This window comes from Marmota marmota, unplaced genomic scaffold, assembly GCF_001458135.2.
Source record: "Marmota marmota marmota unplaced genomic scaffold, marMar, whole genome shotgun sequence".
In the NCBI taxonomy this organism is placed as follows: Eukaryota; Metazoa; Chordata; class Mammalia; order Rodentia; family Sciuridae; genus Marmota; species Marmota marmota.
The window spans coordinates 969,322-978,250 of record NW_025999930.1 but is presented as its reverse complement, the minus strand read 5'-3'; the positions used below and the strand labels follow the sequence as shown (position 1 = coordinate 978,250).

At 56.6% G+C, this 8,929-nt stretch overlaps 1 long non-coding RNA gene across 1 annotated transcript in view; it reads right to left on the bottom strand.

Annotated features, from left to right (window-relative positions):
• Positions 1-2,662, bottom strand: part of LOC125615953 — a 16,527-nt gene extending 13,865 nt beyond the window's left edge. Inside the window, exon 1 of the long non-coding RNA XR_007346555.1 lies at positions 2,650-2,662. This is a non-coding gene — a long non-coding RNA (uncharacterized LOC125615953). The remainder of the gene's footprint in view (positions 1-2,649) is intronic.
• Between the last annotated feature and the right edge of the window lie 6,267 nt (positions 2,663-8,929).

Genomic DNA, 8,929 nt, shown 5'->3' with positions numbered 1-8,929 from the left:
GGCCTGCCCTCAGGCTGCAGGCAGCTCCGGCTCGGCGCCCGCTGCCCGCACGGCAAGTGGATGCACGTGGCTTCCTACTTGTGGTCATCAGCTTTCCTACGTGGGAAACTGGGGGCCGAGGGGCCTCCGGCACAGCCTGATGGCGGGGACCGGACAGAGTGCAGATCCCGGAGCGCGCGCCGCTCTGCCCGGAGGCGGCACCCTGTGCCCGGCCCGCAGAGCTAGTCGGTTCCCAGCCCGTGCTCTGTCGGCTTTGTTTCCCGAGACACCCTGGAACCACCTCTTCCGGGCGTGGGAAGCCAGGTGGGGTGGAGGGGAGAGGGAAACGTCATCTTCCAGGGCAACGCGGCGCTGCAGAAGCCTGGAGGGCAGGGGTGAAGGCCAGCTGCTTGTCTCCTCCGTCCTGACCCTGACCTCTCCCAGATTCAGCTGCTTTTTTGCACCCTTTCACTGGTTGCACCTCAGACTGTGCATCTCCTGGGGTTCACACAAGCCTCCCCTAAAGCCTTAGGAAGTAGTGAGCAGACCCTGTCACTGCCCCCAGGCCAGGCGCTGCCCAGATCTGCCACCTTACAGCCCTGTAGTCTCCAGCGGGTGGCTAATCTCTGTGCCTTCACCTCCAGCACTGGCTCCTGGCCTCAGGTTAGGGCTTGGTCAAGGCCATGTGAGCCTGATTTCTTTTCTCTCTCCCCCAAAGAAATGAAGGGGCCAGAGGTTCAACAATGGCACCCAAGCTCACATGTGTGCCGGATCCTGTTGGAGACACTGGAGGCTGGACCAAAGAAAGCAGTGGGCCCCTACCCTATGGAGCTGAAAGACAGTGGGCAAGTCACAGAGGTCAGCACCGTGTGGGGCCTGGTGCCATCACTTCTTGTGTTACTAAGGGTCCTGGGGAGAGGCCTTTCTCCTCCCTCACTGGACAGGGGAAGAAAGTGAGGCATGGCTGGGGAGAAGCTCAGCCCAAGGCACACAGCCCAGGAGCCATGCTGTCCCCCAGGAGTGTGGCAGCCTGTCTGTCCCGTCCCCACCTCACTGGACATTCTCAGGCTGAACAGGCAGCCTTCTGGTGGCCCTGGGACCCAACTCCTGCCTAACCCACGAGGCCCCAAGCTTGTCTTCCCTGTTCCTGCCCTTGCCTCTGCCGGGGGAGGGGGCGAGTTTTGTAAGTGAAACCGAAGGCACAAAAAATGCAAGTCACCCTGAGGGATTTACCAGAAAAAGGGACTTTTCCCCTCACCCCAGGTCCATGCCCTGTTCCTGCCCCATGGCAAGTCAGCTGAGAGGAGGGGCGGGTGAGGGCCAGCGAAGTGGCCAGATTCCAACAGGGCCCCCACTGGTTGTGTGATGAGGGCTGGTTGCTTGGTCTCCGTTTCCTGGTGTATTCATTCTTCAGCCCACGAGAGGCTTCTGGGGGTCAAGGGCACTTTAGAGCCACCCTGGGAGAGTCAGGCAAGCTCACTCTGACCGCAGCCCCTGAGTCCCATGGCCCACAGGCGGACTGCGGAACCCCCACTGGACTGAGGCGGAGGGGAAGGGTGTGACAGGATAGCCAGGTGGTGCCCCTCCATCGGAGCACAGCTGAGGTCCAGCATCGAGGAGCTGTTTGGCCTCCTTTACAGCTGAGGAGACAGGCTCAGAGATGGTGTCACAGCCTCGACCCCGCCTGGTAACCACTGTTCTTACCTGACCAGGTCACTGTCGCCTCACTTGACTGTGCACGAGCAGGGGGAAATCCACGTCTTCAAATGTGGGCTCCATCCACACAAAAACTGCCCCCTGTGGCCACTGTATGGGACAAGCTCCACCCTGTGGGTGGCCCTGGCCAACACGGGGTGTGTGTAGGGGGTCCTGGAGAGAGGGAGGAGACACAGAGAAAACATGTTTCTGGTGGTCCAAAGGTGGCGGGCGGGAAGGCCTCCAAGGTATTGGGCGGAACCAGAGCCTATTCTGTGCTTTGGGCCCTTTGGTGGCTCCAACCTGTGAGATCCGTTAGTCCTGATTTCCAAGGGAAGACAAGAAGACTGTATTGAATGCAATTGAGAAATCAGACTCTGGGTTTGTAAACTTGCTCTGTGATGGTGGCCCCCAGCCTCAGTTTCCCCAGCGGTCACTGCATGTGAGTGGTGCATTCGCAGGCTGCCAGAGCATGGCCTCACTGGGGGCTGTCCTGCATGTCTGCACTGAGGGTTTTCCCGGGTGTCTGCTGTGTCATCCCACTTGGTTTCCCTACTGTGCTTAGGGCTGCTTACCAGGCTGTCCTCTGCTGGACCCAGCCCAGGACACATCTTAAAGGGACAGTGCCCCGTATGTCCCAGCCACCTCCCTGCTTCCAGGGTCACCTGGAGATGCTGAGCCACTGAACTGTACACTCAGCTCCAGATGCTGGCCCTGATCCCAGGGTCCATGGGAATTGTCCCCAGGAGGGACATAGAGGAGGAGGGGCCCAGCAAGGGCCATGGCTGACCCCCCTGGCTCTAACAAAGAGAGGCTATGCGTGTGTATGACCAGTTCACATGAGGGCTCCAGGCCTTTCTGAGCACACAGACCTTCGTGCCTCGGCTTGTCATGTGGAGGAGGTCTTCGCAGGGCACAGGGCGTTTTTGTCAGCCCTGAGGGAAGGCAGCCAGAGCCAGGGCCCTTCTCCCCCACCCCACTGCCAGGGCTGAGCACCCCTGTCACCACAGGGAGTGTGGAGGTGCCACTGGGTTCCCAGAGAACATGGTAGAAAGCTCCAGTTGCTAGACAGCTCACACCGACTGCACGTTCCTGCAGGGAGCCTGGGAAGCAGTCCGTGCCTGCTGTGCACTTCTCAGGGCCTGGAGGCAGAACACTGTCTCTGTTCCACAGGGAGAGAACCAGGTTGGAGAGGCGGCATGACACGCCCCAGGCTACACAGCTGCAAGAGGCAGAGTGGCTTGCACAGCAGCTCCTGCCTCCTCCCAGGCTGCCCGCACATGCCTGCTGCCAGTCCTGGGCATGCCTGCCCACTGTAGGAGCCTGTGACCTGGCCTCATGGCGGGTGGGGGGCTGTGTGTCTGGCAGGTGTTCCCAGGAATCACAACTCCTGCAATATCACGCACAGAGGGAGGCGGTGTGCAGTGGCAGGAGCTCTGCATTCCAGGACAGAGGAAGGAGGGCTGGAATGGTGACGAGGAGCTGTGCCATCTGAGCATGCCGAAGACAGGAGGGCGGAGGATCAGAGCACCAAGAGGTTTGCCGAGGTCACCAGTCGGGGTCCTGTGGGAGCAGGGGACACAGGTGGGTCAAGGATGATAACAGGCTGGTGATATGCAGGTGCCTGATGATGTCGCTCTGTTCTCCAGGGAGAAGTCACATGCCCAAGGCCACGGGGCAAGGCATAGCTGCCCCAGAAGTCCCCTGGACACCAGGAACCTAGTGGGAGTGACTGGTCATGGCCATGTGCCATCTGGCACATTGTGTGGCCATTCACAGAGCTAACAGAGCAGTCCACTGCCTGGTGGGACGAGCTGGTCCTTCACGCAATGGAATGGACAGGGAGAAGCGGGAAGCCAGCCCCCGCCTCCTCTGTTGAGTCTGGTCCTTTGATCTAGCCCTACCTGCTTGGACAGTGGACTCTCCCCCAGGGCTCCCCAAGGCCAGGAGGACACTGATGCCACGCTGCACCTATGTCCAGCAAAGCCCTGGCCAGCTGCCAGAGCACAGTGGCAGGGGGAGCAGACAGCTCCGTTCTCTGTCCCCAGACCCCAGCCACAGACTCCTGGTTTTTAAGCTTTTGTTCAGAGGTGCACACAACATCGAAGAAGGGGCCTTAAACAGGGAATATTCATTAGTTCTCCCTTCCTGCTGGCTGGAACATGGGTGAAATGGCTAGAGCTCCAATAGCCACAGGGGACCACGAGGAGACCTTGAGTATGGAAGCCTTGCATAATGGAGCCACTGATGGAAGAAGGCTGCAACCCCAGTGCTTGGAGCTTAGGCCCTCCCTAGGCTATAAGGCAAAAGAACCCAACAACAACAACAAACTGTCTCATTTTGAGGCTGCTATAATTTTGTTTTCTTCTGATACTCGTAACTAGTTTGAAAAAATAGATTATGCCACTGGCATAAAACCCTCCTGGGTCCCTTCTGGACCCTGTATATCTCAGGCCCTGTGCTTCCCTCTCCCTCCTCTGGTCCTTTCCTCTCTAGTCCCTCCCTTCTCTTTGTCCCACTGGTCCTTTCTACCTCCAGGTCTTTGTGCTCCCAGTTCCCTCCACCTGAATCTCCCACCCCCAGCCTCCACGTGGCTGGCTCCTTCCTGTCACCTGACGGCAGGACACCTGTCCCTGCACCTGAATCAGGCCCTCGTGGGTATGTTTGTGTGAGTCGTCTGCTGCCTCCCCCGGCCCAGCCAGAATCACAGCCCCCACGTGGGGAGGGAGGAAAGCCAGAGCCAGGTGCCACTGACCCTCTGGCCACTCTGGTGTCTGCCAGGGCACAGCCTAGCCACGTCCGCTTTGCTCTGCCTGCAGGCATAGTGCCCAGGTGTCCCTTGGCCCAACCCATGCTCAGCAAACCACTAATGACAGGGGCAGCTGGGCTCCTTATTCTTGGTCCCAAGAGTGACCGTTCACTCGGGCCACAAAGCCACTCGGCCAGAGAGTGTAGGCGTGAGGGCGGCCGGCTGGCGGGGCAGGTGGTCTGTGGTTTGGTGGAGACACATCCTGTGGCAGCCAGCTCTGGCCCGGACCTCCCCTGCCCCCATAGCCCTGGTCAAGCTGGGCCTTAGCTATTGACCTTGGTTCGTTTGGGGAGCTGTCTGAGGAGCTGGCCAGGCTGGACACCCAGGGTCTAGATGAGATGCCATCTCCTCCTTAGTGTCCCCCGGCCAGCAGTCCCCCTCCCACCCTGTGCACCAGGGTCCGGGGGGCCCCCCCTCAGCCTTCTCTCCTGAGACCCTTCCCCACAGAAGTTCAGGAGGTAAAGAGGGTCACCTGCATCTGGGACACTTCCCCACCAGTCTTGGGCCATTGGGGGCCCAAAGCTGTGAGTTACAGTTGCTTTCCTAAAGAACAGGAAAAATGGAGACTCACCGCCCAAAGGCCAAGTGCAGAAAGAGCTGCTGATGCCAACCAACACCAAGGTCATGGCTTGGGGTGCAATTTCTCGGAATGGGGTTGTTGTGTCTTTGCAAGGAGGGGAAACCGAGGCTCTGAGAATGAGATGTGAGTCCACGTCACCTGAGTCCTCCACAGGGGCCAGGAGCCACCTCTTGTCTTTGGAGAGGCCGAACCCTTCCCTGTCTCCCTGGGGAAGTGCAGCCCATCTCAGATTCCAGGCTGACCGGGGCTTTGCTCCTCCGAGGCAGGGATTGGACAGCCCTCAGCCTGTGCCCTTTGACCCTCATCACAGTTCTATCCGAATGTCATCAGCCTTTGCTTGGAGGGGCCTTGCTACAGGTCTCAAATGTGGACACACATCAGAACCCCCACGGGGCAGGGAACCAGTTGGCAGGCCCAGCCTGGCCTCTCTCCTGAGGTTAGAGGCAGGTTGGAGGCCCCTCTGTGAGTCTGGGCAAGGCCGTCCTCAGCAGCCCTGAGGTCAAGATTGGGCCACATTGGACCAAGGGAGCTGGGCAGAGAAGTCCCTGTCCTTGAGCCACCGCCACAGGCAAGCCATGCCCAGCGCCTCGCCTAGACCCTGTCCATCGTCCCTTAGCAGGTGGCAAGGGGCCCTCTGCTGTGGACAGTCAGGATTCAGAGGTGTGGCAACTTAGAGGTGGCCGTGGCTCAAAAGCACCGTTTTTCATTTTCTTATTTGCATAACTGGGGAGGAGGAGGATGAAAGGAGGATTCTGTTTGGAGGCCCAGGGGTGGGCAGGCTCACTGTGCTCTGGGAGGTACTGGAATGGGCTGATGGCGACCACTGTGGCTGGCCAGAGCATCTGAGGGCTAACGCGTTGTGCTGTCTGGCAGGGTGAATGAGTGACCGATGGGCTGTGTGCGTGGTCCGGGAATGGTGACCTGGGCGAGCTAGGTGCTAGGAGTATCAGGGCAGAGTAGCCCGTGAGGGAGCCGGGACTCCATTTTCTCCACACCCTTCACCCTGTGCCCTCTGTCCATTGTCACCTGTTCTGATGGCTCCATCTGAACACGTGGGGCCCTTCACGTCTTTCCTCCCTGTTTGCCCCAACTCTGGCCACGGCTGGGGATTCTGTCTCTTTCTTTTCTTTTCACCAAGGCTGATAGGAAGGACATGGATTCCACTGGAAGGAGGTGGATGGGAGGCCGAGGAGTCTCTCGGCCTATGAGGACAGGGTTCCCAAGTAGGCAGCCAGCGTGCCCTCGGGGCTGCTGCTCAGGGAGTGCCAGAGGATTCTGGGGCCAGAGCTGCTCTGTTCAGGCAGATCCCACCAAGAACCAGGCCCTGAGCATGACCTGCTGGCTTCTCTTGGGGCAGCTGCCCAACCAGCCTGTGGGCGTTGCCTGTGCTCTTCAGACACAGCCTCTGGGGCAGTTCCCCAAAATGCCACGTTTCCTGTCCCCAGGTCAGATGGCATCTCGGCAGGCCAGCGGCCCAGCCCCGCAGGCTCGTGGCTGGGCAGAGCCCTGGGCAGCCTGCAGTTGGGCTGGGCGGAGGGTATCTCACGAGTGGATGAAAACCCTTCCAACACAAAGGGGCATTTATGGGATGGCGGTGGCATGTCTCCATCTGAACACAGGCAGGACAGAAATAGCCTTTCACGGAGCGCCAGGAGGGCTGGGCTCGCCTGCTTGGGAGGGTGTCAGTTTTCCAGCTCTGTCTCCAAACTGGGCAGCCTGTCCATGTTCACAATAAGCTACTCACCCTGTCCTGGGCAGGGGACTCCCTGAGACTCTTCTAGCTGAAAGAGAGAGAGAGAGAGAGAGAGAGAGAGAGAGAGAGAGAGAGAGAGAGAGAGAAGGAAGGAGGAATGGAGGAAATTACATACAGAAAGACAGAGCCCAGATGAGGGGGAGAAACTAGATACAGGTGAGTCGCCACTGGGACACCCGCCTTGGAGGTTCCGGTGACGTGAATGCCATGACTTGAGGTCTCACCTGCTGTCCGAGGATCTCCAAATATAGCTTCGCCTTCCTTCTCTCAGTAAGGTGAGAGCAGACAGCCCCGTGCTCCAGGGGTGACCTAGGTGTCCCTGACGATCCCAGCCCCTCCAAGCCTGCAAGGCTTGTGTTATTTCTCCTGCTTATAATCATGTCCTTCAAAATATGCAGACCAAAAAAGAATCAAGTCCCCTGCAGTACCCCGAACCAGTCTGTTTTCTGTTGCCAATAACAGGACTACACACGGGGTACGTCGTGGAGAAGAGAGGTTTATTTGAGCTCACCGTTCTGGCCCAAGGTGGAAGACCTGCATCTTGTGGTGGCCCTCTTGCTGCAGAGTCCCAAGGCAGCACAGGGCGTCAGGTGGCAAGAGACAGGGTGTGTGCATCTTCCGTTCTCTCCCTCTTCTTATGAAGCCACCAGTATTCTGTTATGGGGCTCCACCTGGGGGATTAACTTTCAACACATGAAACCCTGGAGACACACTTGAATCCCATCCCTCACATACCTACACACAGCTTTTATAATTTAGTGCACTAAAACCAATGCTGATGACGTTTTGGAGATGAGAAGTGCCTTAGTTGTGTTAGTAACAGAGATTGAAAAGTCAAAGGCTTAGCGAATGTAGACTTTATTTTTCTCAACATGAAAGAAGGATGGAGATAGGTAATCTAAACCTGGTTTGCCAAGTCCATAATGTTATTGGGGCTCTTTCTTCTCTGCTTTGCATAGTCTGTAGCTCCTTACTTCAAAACAACCTTATAATCCAAAATGGCTGCTGAAGAGCCAACTATCACAGCAAGAACTAAGCATAGAGGATAAAAAGGAGCTCATTTCTAGTTGTTTGTCCCCTGTTAAGGAGCTTTCCAGATGACCCAGTCAATTAATTCTGCTTACTTCTCATTGCTACCCCTTGCCGGAGGTTCAGCTGGGTGCATTGTCCCTCAGAATAAAATCAGGGCTCATTTTCTGAGACCTGCATTACCTGCCCTAGAATGTCACTTATAATTACAGCTTGGAGAGGTGTGTGGCTGGTTCCTTCTAAAAGGCAAATTTTCTAATATATACCAACCGAGATTCAAATATTCGTTTCCTCTCTTCCAGTTCCATCTGTGTCTTCATATTTGGGAAACAAAGAAGGGGGGGAAGGCACGCGCAGGAGGATACCCCTTGTCCCGTGATCGTTGAGTATGACAATTCATGAATAACGGAATTTCCAATCGTGGGGAAAACATAAGCACACTGTACGGTATTTACCTGTCGGGATGGTCTGCCAGTCCCTGAAAGTGCCGGTCATCAAGGTTGCTATCCACCTGGAAGTGTTTACGACGTAACTCTAAAGACAGGGCATCCAAACAGGCCTCCTGTGATTACCCCTAGATGACCACACGTCTGGGTGCCTGGCGAACAGACACAGCCCAGGGTTTCCTTTTAAACTCCCCCAAAGCTTGTTTTAAATACATGTATGCTTCAATGAAATGTTCCTATTATAAAAATATGTTCAATGTAGAAAATTTAGAAAATGAAGGTAAGAAAAAGAAAGAAAAAAATTATTTTGCCCCCAAATCAAAACTGTCCCTGTTTGGATATCATATCATCAGTGGCAACGAGCATGGTGCCCTCAGGGGCATCCAAGGGGACTGTTTATGTCTGGCTCATGCACCTGCAATTTGGCTGGCATTGGGTTGACCTTGGCGGACCAAGACCCACGCTGCTTGTCAGTTTCACATCTGCTCTAAATGTGTCTCCTGTTCTCTTGGGACTGCCCTGTCCTTCTGTGTTCCTCCCATCATGAGTGTCAGAAGCTCCTGGTGCTGGGCACAGTGACACACGCCCGTAATCCCAGCAACTGGGGAGGCTGAGGCAAGAGGATCTAAGCTTGAGTC